The 18,861-nt window shown below is 38.0% G+C and overlaps 1 protein-coding gene across 1 annotated transcript in view; it reads right to left on the bottom strand.

Moving 5' to 3' along the window:
* HIBADH (3-hydroxyisobutyrate dehydrogenase) overlaps window positions 1-18,861 on the bottom strand; it is a 70,395-nt gene that overhangs the window by 18,553 nt on the left and 32,981 nt on the right. The gene's annotated exons all lie outside the window — the stretch shown is intronic.

The following is an 18,861-nucleotide window of genomic DNA, read 5'->3' as shown; positions in this document are numbered from 1 at the left end:
ATGCATACACATTTACCCATACACACACAAACACATTACTGTAGGTATTTTGGAAAATAGTCAAAGATGTCAGAATATCCATTTCAGATGAAAAATAATGCACTAGTGAGTTTATTTGTGAATTGAATATTAACTTAAAATTAAAATTGTCACAGTAGACTGTCATCTAACAGCAAGTAATAATAATCCACTATGACAGTCATTTAACAGCAAGTAATAATGTCACTTTTTAATGAAAGAGTATATTCATACTTTCTCCTTTTTATAAGGCATTATTAAATGGCATTTGCTATTAATGCTGAATCCTGGCCTCGTAGCAATGAGTTAAAAGTTAACGAATGCTCTCCAACATTAAATATTATAGTTTCCAATTATGATTTTAATTCCCACCCCAGAAAGTCATTATACATCTATAAGAACAAAACAGGAGTGACAATAGTTTTCAGCTGGTTAATATTTTGACAAAACCCAGTTTTGTATTTGTGAGTTCAAATACTACCTAGGTCGGGTGTTGGCAACTCGCAGCTCCAGAGCTGCATGCAGCTCTTTGGGCACTCTGCTGTGGCTCCATCCTATCACTGGCTGGCCCCACCCCTCGCCCTCCCTTCCCACGCCTGGCCTGGCCTGAGAAGATAAGGGCAATGGCGGGGGATGGAGAAGCAGCCAATGCTGATTCTCTAGCACCTCACACTTGCTGCAGTTTCTTCCAACCCTTGTTGGTGATGGGCGTGCCTTGGTCGCTTGGGAACCTGCTCTCCCAACCGAGACATTGGCCCAACCTGGTCATGACCGACGGTGGCCTCGCTAACATGAGGGCTGGCAGGGTGGGAATGGGATCCAGGAAGGGATGACGGAAAGGGGAATGGGCCCACAGCAGGCCCGCAGCACCCAGCCATGGCTTTAAGAAGCTTAGGGCAGCAGGAAAAAGGGGCTGGCCCTGCCGAACCTCGCACACCCACCCTGGGGGTCAGGGTTGGAGAAAGCCAGAGTGCCCTCACCAAAGATGCTTGCCATTAGCCAGTTCCCCCTCTCTGTATCTCTGTGTGTGTGTGTGTGTGTGTATGTGTGTCTATGACTGTCTGGAAGGTCTCCCAGTTTGTGCACACTCTCTCGGCCTCGCCACAGCTGGCCAGAAGGTCACAAGAAGAGGAGGAAGGAGGAGGGAAGCCTCCCCTGTGGCTTGTGCTCCTTCCTCAGCCAGTCCGGATTTCCAAAAAGAAGAAAAGGAGTAGCCAAGAGCCCTGAGGAGAGCTTGAGAGAGGGGGAGGGGGATACAAATACAGAGCGAGACACAACACACACACACACACACAGAGGGGGGGAAAGAGAGACCTAGAGAAACACACCCAGAAAGAGGAGAAGGAAATACAGTGAGAGGGAGAGAGACACAGAGGGGGAGAGGGAGAGAGACAGAAAAAGAGGGGAGAGATAGATAGAGAGGGGGGAAAGGGAGAAGATAGAGAGGGAGATGGAGGGAGCGAGGGAGCGCGCGTGCACGATAGAGAAGGGTTTTGTGGTTCCCAGTTCTCTGCCCTAATGACCGATTGGGTAGGCATGGCTCAGGACTCATGTGACTGGGTGGAAATGAGTGATGTTGAGTTGGCTACGCCCACCCAGGTTTTGTGCCTCCCTGTCGTTTTTTTTTTCTGTGGGAAACAGGTCCAAATGGTTCTTTGAGTGTTTAAAGTTACAGACCCCTGACCTAGGTACAAAGCCAGCTTGATGACCTTGGGCCAGTCACTTTCTCTCAGACTCTCAGATCTAGGAAGAAGGGAAGATAAATCATTTCTGAAAAATCTTGCTGGAAAACTCAAGGATTTGTCCAAGCAGTCTCTGAGATTCGGACATGACTGAATGGAGGAATATAAAATATTGTAAAGTTACTTTCCATTCTGGCTAGCATATTTTGTATTTCAAGTTGGCACAAATACAGCATTTAAAAAAATTAAAGTATTTTGTTTAGAGGAATTTCCAAGTTTTGTCTGTTTTCCTTATCAAATTAGAGACATCAGGATAAATTTAAGGCAAACTCTCACAATGAAGAAGAATGCATTCAAATTACAATTAGTGCTTGATTGCATGTTATGCTGCAAAAGAATAATAACTAGGGTGTGTAACTGCTCAGGATTAGGAAGATTTTGTCCTCTCAGTTCAGAATTGATGAAAAAACCTTGTCAAGTTTCTTGACTACTGCATTTCTATGCCAAGTGGAAAGATGCTGCTGCTGCTGGTATGTGGCGGATTTATTTTTCTCAGCTCAGTTCATCTTCTTTGCTACCAAGCCAGGAAAAAGCCATTCAATCCAGTTTAGGGCAGAGATGCAGGTCTGTCCTATTGTTTTTTACAAGCAATGTTTCCCAATTGCCAAGCTGCATAGTAACAGAAATACTAGATGAAGTGAGAAAATCGAACTTCAAACTCCACTAAGAATATGATTCATTGGTTAATCTGATATTCATTCTACCTATCTGAAAAGTTATTGGGAAATAGAGCAAAGTTGTGCATTATTTGTTGAGTTTTTAGAGGAGAGGGAAAATACTAATTAGATAAAATATCATAATGTATATAAACTGGAGTTCAGTACAAAATAGTGATCCAAGATAGAGAATACATATTCTATAGCCACCACAAAAAAGTGTCAGGATATCTATAGATTAGGAATTAGTTTTTTAGTCTCAGAATTGAAATTAATGTCTTTGTACCTATCGAACCATTGCTTTCCCACAAAGTTTCTGGATTCTAGCAACTTAAATAAGGATAGAAAATAGGGCTTTCTGATGTATCCATGTAGTGTTAAATCACCAACATTCACAAACCTGCATGGAACTTCTCCAATCATTCTGAATCTAGATGTCATTCAATTATCTACTGTCAAAGGCATCGTTCTACTTCAAAGTGCTGCCAACCTCTTTCAAGCAATCCTTCTTAACCTGACAATGGAGTGTGAGAAGGAATAAGGTCAGATGAAAAGAGCCTGAGATGAGATAGGCCTGCTGCAATAACAGTGCACAGTTGTCAACTGGCCCTCCTACAGAGAAATGAACAGCTCTCAGTCTGCTGAAGCACATAAGAGTCGATCTAAGATATGAACCTGGAGATAGACAAGCAGATATGGCTTGAGTCTTATAGTTGGCAATTTCCGGCTCTAATTAGGCTTTCATAGTATCAGTAATAAAACTAGTTTATCAAAGAACTGTGTACCTGAATCTCCTCTTGTTTGTCTTCACATTCAAGTAATGGTCTGGGTGAATGAAGCCTGATAGATAGTATGCAATTTCCAGAATTTTAAAGGAAGCCCAACACAAGGCATGCTATTTGATGAAAATGCAGCATTTCAGCTTTGAATTTATCTTTATACTACAAGCCTGTGTACTGTTTCTTTATTATAGATCTTGCTATAAACCCTCTTCCTATCTCAAGTTCAGTGGCTGAAGTATTTTTAGTTGTGGCATGCTATCATCAAGAGGGAAATGAATATACTGAGCAGGACTGGAAATGGAAGAAATGACATCTGCAAGGAGGAAAGCTTAATCTTATCTCTTTCTAAGTAATCAAACATAAAAAAACACCATCCAGCTCTGCTCACCAGAATTCAGCCTTTTCTAATTCTCCATACAGTACAATTTCCCTGTAGCCACTGGTCCTTTTCTGATCATAAGACATGGAGACATCAAATAGCATTGGTGACTTTCCATATCTAAGCTCCTTTTGCCTAGTCCTTGGGCAAAATCAGTCCAGATGTCCTCTTTCATATTATCTGGTAATGATGTTTACTTTATGAAGATAATACCCTAATAACATTTTTTAATTCATTTTAAAGTTAATGGGAAACACTTTTTAATATATGTGACACAGACAGGAATAGAGAAATAATGATAGCATTTATAGAATAATTGATCAAACTGGGTGTCTAAGTGTCTATTTAACTATAAAAATACTAATATAGTGGTCTTTCGTTAGGTTGGTAACTCTCTCCCCCAATTTCATCCCTCCCCCCCAAAAAAAAGACTGTCTATTTTACCAGTCAGAGTGGGGAAAAGGTACAAGAATCACAGAAACTGAATGGAAAGGGATGGCCTTACAACAGGTTAATTAGAACCTAGTAGGTTGTTGACCTCTCAAAGATGATTCCTGCATACAATATAGGATGTCCACATGGGAAGTATTACATTTTTTCCTATGGAAAACACTTTCCCATGGATCTTGTTGATGACCCAAGCTCTGTAAAGGACCTTGGAATACTCACCTCTAATGATCTAAGTGCTAGAGCCCACTGCAACTACATAGCCAAAAAGGCATTAAGAGTTGTTAACCTAATCCTACGTAGCTTTTTCTCTGGTAATATCACACTACTAACCAGAGCATACAAAACATTTGCTAGACCAATACTCGAATACAGTTCATCAGTCTGGAACCCACATTACGTATCTGATATTAGCACAATTGAGAAAGTCCAGAAATATTTCACAAGAAGAGTTCTCCACTCCTCTACTAGTTGTAGAATACCTTATGCCACCAGACTTGAAATTCTAGAACTAGAAAACCTTGAATTACGCCGTCTTCGGTCTGATTTAAGCATGGTATATAAAATCATACATTGCAATGTCCTACCTGTCAATGAATACTTCAGCTTCAACCATAACAACACAAGAGCACACAATAGATACAAACTCAAAGTTAACCACACCAAACTTGATTGCAGGAAATACGACTTCAGCAATAGAGTGGTCAATGTCTGGAATACTCTACCCGACTCTGTAGTTTCTTCCCCAAACCCCAAAAACTTTAACCTTAGACTGTCTACTATTGACCTCACCCCTTTCCTAAGAGGTCTGTAGGGGCGTGCATAAGCGCACCAACGTGCCTACCGTCTCTGTCCTATTGTTTCTCTTATTCTTTTTATTTTTCTTATATGTACCCATTTCATGTATTCACAACTATGTATACACTTATACTTATTATCTTGTAAACAATTGGCAAATCAAATAAATAAAAAAATAAAATAAATAAATGGATAACTTTGCTCCCTCTTCAGGCAAACTCAGCAGCAGCCTGGCATTGAGAAGGGGATCTCTTAAGAGTGACATATCTCCAACAAACGGTATGTAGACTTTGTAATGTTCTCAGGAACATTAAGCAGAATTTTTAAAAGAACCATCAAATTGTATTTAAAATTAACATGTCAAGTATTTTAGCCAGTTTTAGGAACAAGTAAGCTTGTCAAATTTAATCATGGCAATTTGCTTACGTATTTTTTAAATAAAAGTCCACATTAAAAATAAATTGGAATGATTTCCTGATCCAATCTTAAGTCATACTGAGATCTGATTAATTTTAATATTAAAAAATAAGTTTCGTACATTCTACCTGAACTGTTTTCTTGGGAAGGCAATATCCATAGGCCTCTTTTGAAATGGATTACAAACTTAATGTTTTAGTCTAGTTTTGACCATACATTTGTTATAGGAAAAATCAAGAAATTGAGATAAATTTTAATTCTTTCCAATGTTACAAAAAAGAAAGTTAAAGTAGTTCTCTTTGCTATGGTTGTGGAAACAAAAAAAGCACATGATAGTTAAAACACATTTGTAAACAGTTTATTAAAATTAGTATGACATTACTGTTTATAAATAACAACTTACTCCTTTCTAAGTGAAACTGCAATTATCCCATTACTTAGCCAAACATTTTGCACAAGGAAATCAACAATGAAACATGAAGTATTTAGAATTATGCTTGAGGAATTAATATGTAATATGGTCCAGATCTAATCCTTCATTACACATTACTATATGTCCATAAGGTATTTTTAGATTTAAATGTGTGATGCCTTTCATTTTGTGCTGAAAAGAAGCATGCTACAAAACATGATTTAAAGGTTTTTTTCATTCTTCCATTAAATCATTAAATGTATTAACATGTACTAATATATGGTTAAATGTTTTAAACAGTCTATCCTAAAATGAGATAAAGGAGAGGCTAAGGGGACCAGGCTGCTGGGTGTACTACCTTGAAAATGCAATTGTTTTAATCATTTTCTACAGATGCAGCCTCATAGGGTCTGCTGTCACAGGGACCATTTACGACTTGTTATGGTGTCTCTATTGTTCACCGAAGACATTCAGCTAAAAAGGTGACAGCTGGGACAGAAAGCTGCTACCCAAAAGAACAATATAATCCTGTGAAAAGTAATCAACAAATTTAAGAGTGTTAATTAACTTTACACTTTATCATGTTCAATTAGTTGTCTTTTCTCAGAAAAGATTGCCGTGCACAATTGGTTTAGAGCATGCCATGTTTGATTTGTAAGTGATCACTGTTTCGGTTTCAAAGTCGATATCAGCCACTCTCTTGGGTTTTGGTGACACAGATGAATGGTGCTACACATGTTTCAGGGGTGATTTGGTTTAATATAAAGTAGCACAACATAACCTCTTGTTAATATATGGTGGTTTCACACAGAAAAAAACCCAGCAGCTTATGCTCCTTCTCATCTGGGTATATGCAAATTTATTTTTACACAAATACAAAAATGATGGCTCTCCCAACAATAAAATCAAAGTTAATTTTCCCCTGGAACAGAAAGCCTCTTAAATGAATAATTTTTCATCATTATTTCTTAGAGAAAAGTTTGGCTTTTTAGGACACATTTGAGATCACTTCTTTTCAGCAAGATTTCTAATTTGGTTGTATTATGTAGTATGCACAAACATTCTTTTTACATTACATATAATGTGTGCTACCTTTAATGGCAGCTGAAATAAATGTTGCATACCTACAGTAAGCACTGCAGGCATAAATATGATGATGGTACAGTGGGACTTTTACATTTCTAGGATAAATTTTTAAGTCTAAAGTTCTTCTAAGAAATGTAGATTCATCAATGATTATAGTCTCTTTCTACCTATTTCCTTTACTATGGTCTTGCTAATGGGACATGGGAAAACATGACAAAGTGATGATGTATTTTTAATGAACACCACAGCAGTTTTTCAGTAATGACAAGCAGGGTTGCAGATTATAATATTTCTCACTTCACTATTATACCCAAAACTTTAAAGGAAAAAGATATCTTCAGAGTTTGTACTAACACTGTGGAAATATGTTGTCATATCATTAAAAAAGTCACTAGTTATTGCAATTAGCTGGGACACATTTATATTCCTAAATATAAATATAGAGTATTTATATACTCTAAAACAGTGCTGGAATTATCTACAGAGAAAAAAGTAGCCAGATGAATATTTCCATTATATCAAAATATATAAACACAGTAACATGCAATTATAATTGTTGATCAAATCTTTCTCCTAGGGAAAAAAAAGTAATTTTCCAATCAGAAAAAATAAATTCTGAAAGCTAACAATTGAATAAGTTAAAATTTTAAAGAAGAAAATTGTACCATATTTCTACAAGATCTGTTGTGACAAAACGCAACATTAGATAGTATTACATTTCTGCAGATCTATAGAGAAAAAAGAGAAGCAGTCAATAGATCTTTAAATTGGGTAGCAATAACTGTTCTTCTATCCCAAGTTGGCAGCTGCTACATTTGCAGGCTTGGTTCATTATTTTCCCATAATGACCATCAAGCTCCAGTCAACGTCAGATCACAACAACTGTCAGCAGCTCTTTTAATTAGCCTTCTTTGAATTCAGATAAATATCACAATGGCCCAACTTTTGCTGAAAGAGCAACACAGCACTGTAAACAATGAGCTATTCTGGCTTGAGATCTATCCACACAGAGAAGATGTCTAACGAGCTATGCTGTACAAGCAAATTTAATTAAATCCCAGATAAGAACAGTGAACATCACAATTCCAAAATGGTTCTTAGTTTTCAAAAATACTTATGTCTCAATCTCTTTTCAATAGAGATCTTTAAATTACAATATATTGACAATTTCCCCCAAAAGTACAGTATATCTTTAAATCTAAATACTCATAACATTTTCCTTTAAAAAGCATAATTATCAAAATTAATCAAAAAATGAAATATATTAATTTCATCTTGCTAATTCTGTTCCTTCTTAGAGATTATAATGTTCTATGGTATGATAAGTGCTCATGCCATCAGAATAATAATTTCCTTACCAGTGGTGACCCAACTCAAATTACGACTGTGTCACCACCAAGACCTAGAGAAAACAAACATTTGCATAAAAGTATCAAAGGCAAAAAAAGATCATTATATGTAAGTTTGTGCATATGACAGATTCTGATGTTAAATTCACTGAAAGGTGCTGACACCTGACAATGTAGCCATATAAATTATTTGCAGTAATAATAGCACCAATATATTTTCTATTTTAAAAATTCCCTTTCTTACCAGTACTGGTGTTTCTTGGGGAATTCTGGGGCAATATCTACTCTATTATATAATTGCCACTGTAAAACACCAGCTTCTTAATGGTGATAGGCTTCTATGTCACCAAGATTTTGTGTCCGGATGTAAACAGTGCTGTAGGAAACCACCTACAAAGTAAAAGTGTAGCCAAATTTTTAGCAAGAGCCAACCAGAACTTCATTATTGATTTTCTAAGTAAAATATTCTGGAGTATATTGCTTTAATTCCAGCACCATTTGGTGTATTTTGTATTCCAAGAATAATTTATATATGATTTAGATTACCATTTTGCAATGGGTAGCTCAAATAGGAAAGTGCCAGCTCTCATTAAAAAACCACTGCTGCAGAATCTCTAAAAGCTGCATAAATGTGCACTCCTATTTTATACTTTTCCAGTATATTTTTCTAGTCTCGGGTGGGGAAATCTATGAGACACTTCAAAGAACTAGGGAATTTGCCTTGCAATCATTACACCATGTAGCCTAAAAAACCATGAAACTTGTCATTCAGTATAGCGCTCATGGGAGGAAATTTCCTGACCCATGAGGAACAAGAATGTAAGGATTTATGCTTCAAAATAAGGTGATGAGTGTTTGTAAGAGTTTAAGTATTTGAACTTGGCCATGGGCATAAGTGGGGGAAAAATGTAGAAAGGAAAGCCAACAAAGCTGCACGGGAAGTTAGTTGTATCTTGATCCCTGGAGACAGAAAACAGATCTAGGGAATGAAAAATTCCAAAATTAACATGAGACAAAAAAAAATAATTCAGCAGACGAATCAACTCTTTATCTTTGTTCTAATCTATCCTAGTCATGTCAGATAATGGTAAAAAGAAATTGTAGCGCTCGAAGTTACTGGATAAGTAAGGAAAGCCAAGAGAACTGGATATAAAATTATTTTGACTAGTAAAGAAAAAAAATCTGTCTGGACTAGAATAATATCCTATTTTAGAACTGTGGTCCTTTGTATCATGCCCTTGTTGGAGTCTGATTCTGAGGGGGAGATTGAGCAGCTGACAGGGAGTGGAAGTGTGGATCCGGTGCCTACGGAAGAAATGGAGGAAGGGCACAGTCTGGCTGGGCATTCAGAGGAAGACCCAGAGCCATCCCCTCTTCATTCTAGAGCACGCAGGGAGGTACGGAGAAGGGAGCAATGTGGCTTACGGGAGAGGAAAGGGCCTTGATCCCCTTCATGGGCTGCAGCTGGGAAGACTGTTTAAAAGAGCAAACTGCACATGGCAAAGTTGCTGGAAGCAAAGCAGGCATTATCTTTGTTGAGGCTTATCTGGGTTTGGCGGATGCTGCATTATCTTTTGAAAGCCTGCAATTTATCATCCTGGCCTGTCGTGTTAATTACTTCAGCGTGGTTTGTGTTGGGTTTTTTATTTCTAATTGTTACGTTCCAAAAGGTCTTCACTCCGGTCCGTGCTTCCAGCAGGAACATGGACCACTCCTATTGGCTGATGCCGTTTGACAGCTGACTATAAAAGGGAGCTGTCAAACGGCATCAGCCATTGCCCGCCAGCTGGCTGCCTTGTTAGCGCGGCAGTTGCGGCAACCCTTTATTGTTTCAATAAAGTTTAAAGCTGAAGTTGCTCCGCATTCACCTCAGTCATTCCGCCGCTCACACTACACTAATTATCTTTACTTTGGGTTCTGACTGCATTTCTTCCCTTCGCAGATTGTTTTTGGAAGAATCTGACCTCCAGCCAAGGATAACTAAACGTTGGGGGCCAAGTTGGCGGCATTAAAGGGAATTTATCTACTTTGGTGACTTTGTTATTTTTGTGCCACACCCCAGGTCATCACACCTTTGTATTCCCCAATGTTGGAAGTTGATCCTAAAATAAGAAAAACCAAAATATTTTCAAGATTAGCAGAATTAAAAATATATATTTTTCAAAATAAACATTACCAATTAAAGCTGGTTAAACAAAAATATTTTAACAAACACATGCAGTCATTTAGAAATATTCAAGGACTAGATATATATGCATGTTGACAGCTTTAATATTTTTTTCAGCAGTACTTCTACAAATTATTTTAGCAGTACTTCAAGGATTTAGTAATAGAGTGTCTGAAAGTGAAACTGATAGGAAAAAAATTACAATGTAAATCCAGGTAGTTCTTATCTAACAACCCTAATTGGGACTGGAGTTTCTATTGCTAAGTAATGAGGTGAAATACCACATGATTGCAATACTAAGCAATGGCAGGTTAGATAGTGTTGGTTGTGGTTGTTAGGTCAGGACCCGACTATTATTAGCAAGGGCCTCATACTTCTCTTACCTTGTCATCTTTGCCTCAACTTCAATTCCCCCACTCATCAATTCCCTCTATCTCTTCCCTCAGCCCTTTCAGCCACCTAACCCTCTGCTCATTCACCGTTTTTATCCTTCTGCTACTGCTGCTGAAGCATGCCTGGCCCTTTGTGAGGTAACTGCTGCCTTTAGAAGGTCTTTTTGAGTCCTTTTTAAGAACCAGAAGGATGCACCCCATCATCAGCAGGAAGAGAAAGACAAATGGTTGGTGGATGGTGGTGGTGTGCAGGATGGCAGAGGGCAGGACAGATTCCAGGACACCAAGGGCAGTAGAATGCAGGGTGATCAAAAAAGCAGAGATCGGGAGGACACAGGCAGATGGGGGAATTGAAGTGTACCCTGTCTATGGAGATTTTCAGTCATCCATGTTATGGTTGTCCCAAAGGTGCTTTTTTTTAAAGAGACAACTGCACTTTCTGATTTTTCTTTTCAAAACAAGCGCATTCTGTGGTCATAAATGTGGGGAGGCTGCCAAGAGCCCAAATTCCGATCATGTGACTGGGGGGGAGGGAAATACCGCAACAGCCACAATGTTGAGAACCAGGCAAAAACAACATTCATTCAGTGCCATTATACAACTCCTGCAAGTGGGAAGAACCTCACCTTATACTGCTTTTCACAAATTTTGAAGACATTTCCCATTTCTGATACTCATTTACCTTTCTGACCTGCCTTACACCTTTTCCCCTTAGCCAATGAACTACAAAGGAGGGACTGTTTGTTGTTTATTGAAAAAAGGCTTTGGAGAGCTGCATTTTATTAGATAGCTTGTTCTGCAATTTGTGCATATGATCAATAGCATTGTTTTGACAATAAATTTTGATGGTATTATTCACTTAAAATATGCAAGATTCACAGAAGTTCTTGTTTATCCAAAACTTTCATTAGTTTAGGGAGCAGCCCTACCATTTTTCTCATATAATAAGGCCGGGTCTTTTTTTTTTTTTTTTTGAGCCCCGAAAAAATGGCTAGGCTGTCTTTTCGGGGGTGACTTAATTCCCCTTGCATCTTTGGGCGGGCGGGCAGCGACGGCTTGGATGTTGACTTCGGCATTCGTGGGGCACTTCGTATCGGGGTCAACGCAGGCAGCACCATATCCAGGTGTGCAACAAAAGTACTTCCTAATGGCAAGCCCCACCATTCTCCCCCATTTCGCATGTTTTAATATAGGCCTTAATTTGGGGGGAGGGGCTTAATTTCATTTCATGCCTATAAAACATGCTGGGACTTCCTATTGGGGGAGGCCGTATTGTTGGAGAAACAGGGCATCATCTAACAGATATTCTTGTAAGCAACTGCAGTGCTCTTAATGAATTGTAACTGTTCACTAATTTCTTTTCTGAACTTTTAAACCATTTTTGTGTGGGTCTGAATTCAATTGAGCTTACTAGCATTATGTATACTACCAAAGGCTTGTAAAATTATTTTTTCTTCACAGATGCTTACATAAGATTACTTGTCAAATTATCATACACAAAATTGTATTTTTATGAATGGAAGTGCTTTAGTTCTATCTACTCAATTGGAAAAGAAAGCAGTTTTTATAGACCAAACTTATTTAATTTGTGTATCTTTCCATATTAATTTTAATCACAATATTGAAAAATTCAAGTTATGGTTCATCATTTGAAATCCAATCTATCATTTCAATGTATCATATTGAAGATATTTTTTGTATCTACCCCATCATGTTTTTATTTTGTATCTATTTTATTACATTGTTTAAAAGTTCCTTTTATATCAAATGTTTTATTATATAAAAAAATCTAGTTTGTTGATAAGGTGGATGCTTTTTCTGCTGGGAACAGAATCAAGAGGGTAACAAAGTTAATTACTTTCCATAATAAGTAATTATGACTAGATAAGAGACTCTTTGGTAATGACCTACTATATGATTAAAGACCCACCTCTAAAGAAATATAATAATATATGAGCATAACTATATATGCAAAGTACATAGGACCTACTGCCTCACTTAACTTGTCAGTGAGTGATTAAATAGGAATTCATAATTAGGAAAGTCCACTGTGTAATTTATTATCTTTTTTGATAGTTCTGGTTCGTTAAAGGTTGATTACCAAAGACTGACCTCTAGTGGCAAAGTAATCTCTGATGGTAGTTTGCATTTCTTTATGGAGAAACAACTCCATATGGAGTTAGCATTTATCCCAGAGGGAGAATACAAATTGTTAAATCTGTATCTTTTCTACTGAGCAGTGAGATCAGTTTTTGACACTGCAGTCATACAATGAAGGCATCAAGTGTGTATTTCAAATAATTTTTAAAATCTATAAAATTGAGTCATATTGTTTGACTTCCAAATAATAACCGTTTTCCAAAATCCATCCATCCATCGTATCATAAGCCAACCAATTAAGGCTATTAATTTGTTGTTGTCTTTAGAAATAAGTTCAACATAACTTGCTATGAAGTCACATATATATATATATATAAAGCACATAAAATGTGCCCTTTGCTGATGGTACTATTTTTCTTTCACCTATTAGATTGAGGTTCAAACATCTACTTGATGCACTAGTTAAATATTACCAAGAAATTCTAGTACAAATCAACTCCAGTATGTCAAAAAAGAAAAAAAGAAAAAAAAAAGAATTTAAAAAAGTAGAGCCTAAAATTTCAATTTTATCTGATAACGTGGAACTTTTTAGTTATTTGTGTATTTTATTTAATCATGCCTATCCTGGCAACATAATTGCAGTGCAACACTTCTGATAGCAACATCTACTATGATGGCCTTGCTTCAATATTTTTTATTCAAAGGGAGATTTGTTCCTGCAGCAATATAAGTTTTTGATGAAAAAATTGCACCTCAAATTCTATATGGAGCTCCAATTTGGATTATATTTGCTAATACAAGCAGTCCTCAATCAGCAATGAGGAACCAGAAGCAATGTCACCCTAAAGTGCAATATCACAAGATTGCATTGTATAGTTTAAAATCCCTGCATTTTCCAAAGCTGTTGCTAATTGAGGACCTCTCTGCAACTCCCTAGCAGCTTCCAACAAGCAAGGTCAGTAGGAAATTCAGCAGAAAGCTGAAAGAGCTAGATGATTCGCAAGCGGGCTATTGGGTCTGCTGCCAGGTGCAGAAAAGTGTTTTGAGGGGTCAGTGTCCCGTGGCATGAGAATGGTGCAGTCTTATAGGGGCTACTTCAGGTGGGGTGTGTATGAAGAGCTAGTGTGACATGACACAAATGCAATAGGGCTTGGGTGGCTGCTGTAAGGAGCTGGAGAAAGACCATCTTATGGAGGCTGAGGCAGGGCGCACAAGGAGCTGAAGAGGTATAGTGTGAGAGTGTCTGGCTTGTGCAGGAAATATAAGGGTATGACACAGCATAGTGCGAACATGGTGGGGCTTGTGGTGGCTGTTGTGGGATGCAGAAGGTTGTTCAAGGGGGTCAAGAGGTACAGCATGAGTGTGGGGGGTTAGGATGGGTGGGTGGGTGGGTGGGGCAGATTTGCAACAAGCAGTTTGCAACTTTCCCTGCCAACTTGATCACTGACTCTGTGGAAAACTGGCAGAGAAGGACGAAAATGATGATCAGGTGACTGCAGGATACTGCAACATCTCTAAGTGCAAATTAAGCACCTGATTGTGATCACATGACCAGGGGGTGCTGGGGCAGTCATAACTTTGAGCACCGAGTGTTAAGTACCACTCGTTTAACACCATTTAACTGAATGAGTGGTTGTTAACTGAGGACCCCCTGTAATAACATAGCAAACTACAGGTGAAACTTTAAAGATTTTTAAAAAGTATATTAAGGCATGTTCCAAATTGTTATTTTCCTGGAAAATGGGCAATGCCCTTTGAAAACAAAAGCTTAGCTAAAGACTATTAAGTTTTGTTACATATATACGTTTTAAAAACAAGGAAGGTTTGTTTCAGGAAATATCAAATGAATCTTTTGTAGATGTGTGGGACAGGTATTCAGCGATATACAACCAAAACAGAACCGAAAATTTCCATTGCTAAGCAAGACAATTGCTAAGTGAGCATTTTATGACATTACTTGCCCCAGGTGTTAAATGAATCATTGCAGTTGTTAAGTTAGAAGCACAGCTGTTAAATTACACTGACTTTCCCTTTGACTTTGTCGGAATTTGCAGAAGGTGATTGCATGACCCAGGCACACTGCAACCATCATAGATACAGGCCAGTTGCTGAATGTCTAAATTTTGATTACATGACAGTGGGGCTACTGCAATAGTTGTAAGTCTGAAAGATGGTCATAAGTCACATCTTTAGTTACATTGGAACTTTGAATGGTTGTAAGTCGAGGACAACCAGTAAAAATAGATGATCCATAAGATCAGTCAGGTATCAATTCTGATAATTTATTTTCCAGAGGCATGACATCAGCATTTCATTATAATATACAAAGTTTATGGGATAATTCAATACAGGAATTAACGGCTAAAGCTCATGCTCATCTATAGCTTTTAATTACAGATAAACATTACAGCTCCTTAAATAACTTAATAGTTCATATTTAAGTAAATACAGAAATCTTTGTACCATCCAATAGGCTATATGGTAGATTTCAAAAACTTCCCATCTGTCAAAGATTTTATCTCTATAATGCTATTAACCTTGAAACAATGGGACCTATTTTATTGTACTGTGAGTAAGAGTCTTCAACAGAATATTATTTGGCCTAGTTTAAAATCAAAACCAGGAAGAGGTATTTCTGAATATGTCACCATTTTACTTATAGATGATAATCCAAAAATTACAGATGCAACAGCTGTATTTTTATCTTTTAATAACACATCAATTTGTTTTTTTAAGTGTATTATGTAACGTTCTTCAAATATTTTGGTAAAGTGTTTTATCTAAAGCCAAATTTTAGATTACATTTGTAATTTGCTATTTTATCCTTTTGCATAATAAATATATTTATTAATAAGTTGATAGTATACAGAATTATATGTTGGAAAGCCAATGTAAGATATTGCAATGTATATTCCCAATTTACTAAAAATTTAAAAAGTTAATAGAAAATAGAAAATTTATATTAATAAAATTAACAGAAAATTAATATTGTTAAATATTAAAAATTAATAGAAGTAAAATAACTTTGTATTTTCCAACCTAATTCTATTTAGCTTAAGACTTATTTGTATAAGTATTTATACAAATAATTCTTCATGTAAGAAAAGATTAGCTTGGTTTAACTAAAAGAACTGCTATTGATAGGGCAGTTCTGATGTGTTCTTAAAGATGGAAGCAAGATACAGATTCAATGTAAACAGATACTTGTTACTTTGGAGGTGTGCAAAACAGATGGGTAAAAGTTCCAGTTGTTTTTCATGATGATTTAATGTACTGGCTGAATAATGAGTGCTGCTTTCCACAGCAACCGAATCACCATTTAATACTTATTATCCTACATTCATGACCCACCAGCATGAAATGTCAACCTGATTAATCTCAGCTCAACATGTCTGACCTCAGGAGAGAGAACGAAAGCCTGCTAGCAGAATATTGTTATTAATGATCACTCTGTGTTCATTTCTGCCGATCTCTCTTCTCTAAAATAATGAAATTGGTAAAGGAAAACTCTCAATATATAACTGGCATTTTCTTTTAATTTTAATTAAGTTAAGTTAAGTTACATTTCTTGCCAGTCACATCTACCCAACCCATTAGAACGAGGAGGCAGGGAATGTTGCGGGTCCCACCCCTGTGAGAGATACTGTTAGGAATGTAAGTCACCTAATAGTTGGGTTGGAAAATAGATAAACCAGGATAGACATTTTAATACTTTCTCTTTAAGAGAATGCTAAAACTGTAATTGGGTGTGGTTCCTCAAACGGCCATAAGATGGAGCCAGAAACCTGGCTTGTTCTTGTTCTGTTTTTCTGGAGAGTGTTGCCGTTCCTAATTGACTATTGGCTGATCATAGGTCTTCTTGGATTTGATATAAGTCTGTTACTGAACTGTTTTTGATACTGGACTTTGTTATTGGATTATCCCTGGACTGAAAACTGACTGTTTTAACTGTGAATGACTTGGACTGCTTGTTGGACTTTGCTTAACCGTTTTTATTGGAAGTAAAAACCTACATTTTACTATACAGTGTATCTGTGTGCTAGTTGTGTGTTATTCTTCACCACTCTCACTACGTCTCCCTGTGTGCGCTCATTCTCCTAACGGGGAATTACCTCCAGATACACTTGGTGGGACCCAGAAGAAGGGCCTTCTCCATGGTGGCTCCCTCTTTCTGGAATATCATTCCTCCAGAGATTAGAATGGCCCCCCCACTAATACTCTTCCAGAAGGCATTGAAGACCTGGTTTTGCCAGTGGGTCTGGGGAACCCAGAGAGGGGTAAAGCCCATCAAATGTATAGTGTGATCTGCTGTTGTCGGGGCAGGGGCATGGGAGTTGGTTTTTGTTTTCCCAAACTTGGTTCTATTGTACTTGCCACAGGAACCACTGGAGGGATCTAGTGTGGAGCTGGGTCCAAGGAATAATAGATATACATGAGATCATCTTGCCTAACAATTTTGATAGATCAGCTAGGGACACCCTCCTTTGAACCCTTACCTCCTTAACTAATTGATGAATGCTGTTTTGTCTATATGGTGACAGGAAAACTTTGCCTTCCACTATATCCATGACTGCCCCCAGATGAATTAATCGAGTCGAAGGTGTTAAATGACTCTTTTCCCAATTGATTGAGAACCCGTGTAGTTGTAGGGAGTGTAATGTGGTCTGAGTATCTATAACTGATTGATGAACAGAAGATGACAAAATTAAGATATCATTGAGGTATGGGGACACCCCGGAGATGAGCAGCGAGGGCTGCAAGAACCTTTGTGAAGGTCCTGGGGGCAGAGGCTAGTCCGAAGTGAAGAACCACATATTCAAAATGGAGATTATTATAACAGAATCGTAAAAGTTTATAGTGGGAAGGCCGAACTGGAATATGTAAGTATACCTCCGTCAGATCTATAGATGTAAGGATGTCACCTTTTCTGATACCAAGTAAGATTGCAAGGTGTGCATTTTAAATTTGCGATATACTAAAAATTGATTAAGGCATTTCAAATCCAAGACTGAACTTTTGGGAACAATGAAAAGATGTGAATAGAAATCTCGCCCTCATTGGTTGGTAGCTACTGGTTGGATGGCTCGTATGTCCAGTAGGTGCTGAATAGTTGTTTCCATAAGATTTTGTTTAACCAGATATCTGGAAAGAGGGCACGACATAAAGAAGTCTAGGGGAGCGGATCCCCTAGATCTATAGATGTAAGGATGTCACCTTTTCTGATACCAAGTAAGATTGCAAGGTGTGCATTTTAAATTTGCGATATACTAAAAATTGATTAAGGCGTTTCAAATACACCCCCTGAACTTTTGGGAACAATGAAAAGATGTGAATAGAAATCTCGCCCTCATTGGTCGGTAGCTACTGGTTGGATGGCTCATATGTCCAGTAGATGCTGAATAGCTGTTTCCATAAGATTTTGTTTAACCAGATCTCTGGAAAGAGGGCACGACATAAAGAAGTCTAGGGGAGCGGATTGAAACTCCAGCACGAGGCTGAATCTGATTGTGTCTCTGACCCAGGAATCAGATGTTGAGGAGTCCCATTGGTCTGCGAATAATTTAAGGCGGCCGCCAATCGGAGCTGGGTCCATGGGGTTACCTTGGATGCCGGAAAAATTTATTTCCCACTCCTCAGAAGGATTTCTTGGGTTGGCCACCCTTATCCCCAAAGTCTGACCTCTCTGGCTGTTGCCCTGGTTGGAAAGGTGGGGGTCTCTGGTATCTGGTTGAGAATGGTCCCTGATAAAAGGGCCGAAAGGATCCCCTCCGAAAGGACTGAGGGTTTCTAGGGTCTGACTTCCGAAAAAGGGAGGGTAAAATTTTCTCTTTGTTTTGAGTTTCGATGAGTAGCGGATCGAGGGAAGGGCCAAACAGCCTGTCTCCCGCTAGAGGAGATGAAGCAAGCTTGCATTTATGTTTAATATCCGCTTGCCAATTATTTAACCATAGCAAGCATCGCGCTGTGACGTGAAGTGATGGCTCTGGCTGAAAACTTAACTGCATGAAAGGTTGCGTCAGCTGAGAATTCGGCAGCTGCTATAAGCTTTGCAATTTCTTGGTGTGCTCTGGTGTTGGAATTGGGGACATGCTCCCGTAATACCGGAGCCATCTAAG

Source organism: Notechis scutatus, chromosome Z (assembly GCF_049901735.1).
Source record: "Notechis scutatus isolate UNSWTSFEM ecotype Mainland chromosome Z, rNotScu1.2, whole genome shotgun sequence".
Taxonomy (NCBI): domain Eukaryota; kingdom Metazoa; phylum Chordata; class Lepidosauria; order Squamata; family Elapidae; genus Notechis; species Notechis scutatus.
The sequence above is the reverse complement of the archived record's forward strand: the minus strand, read 5'-3'. Positions and strand labels throughout refer to the sequence as shown.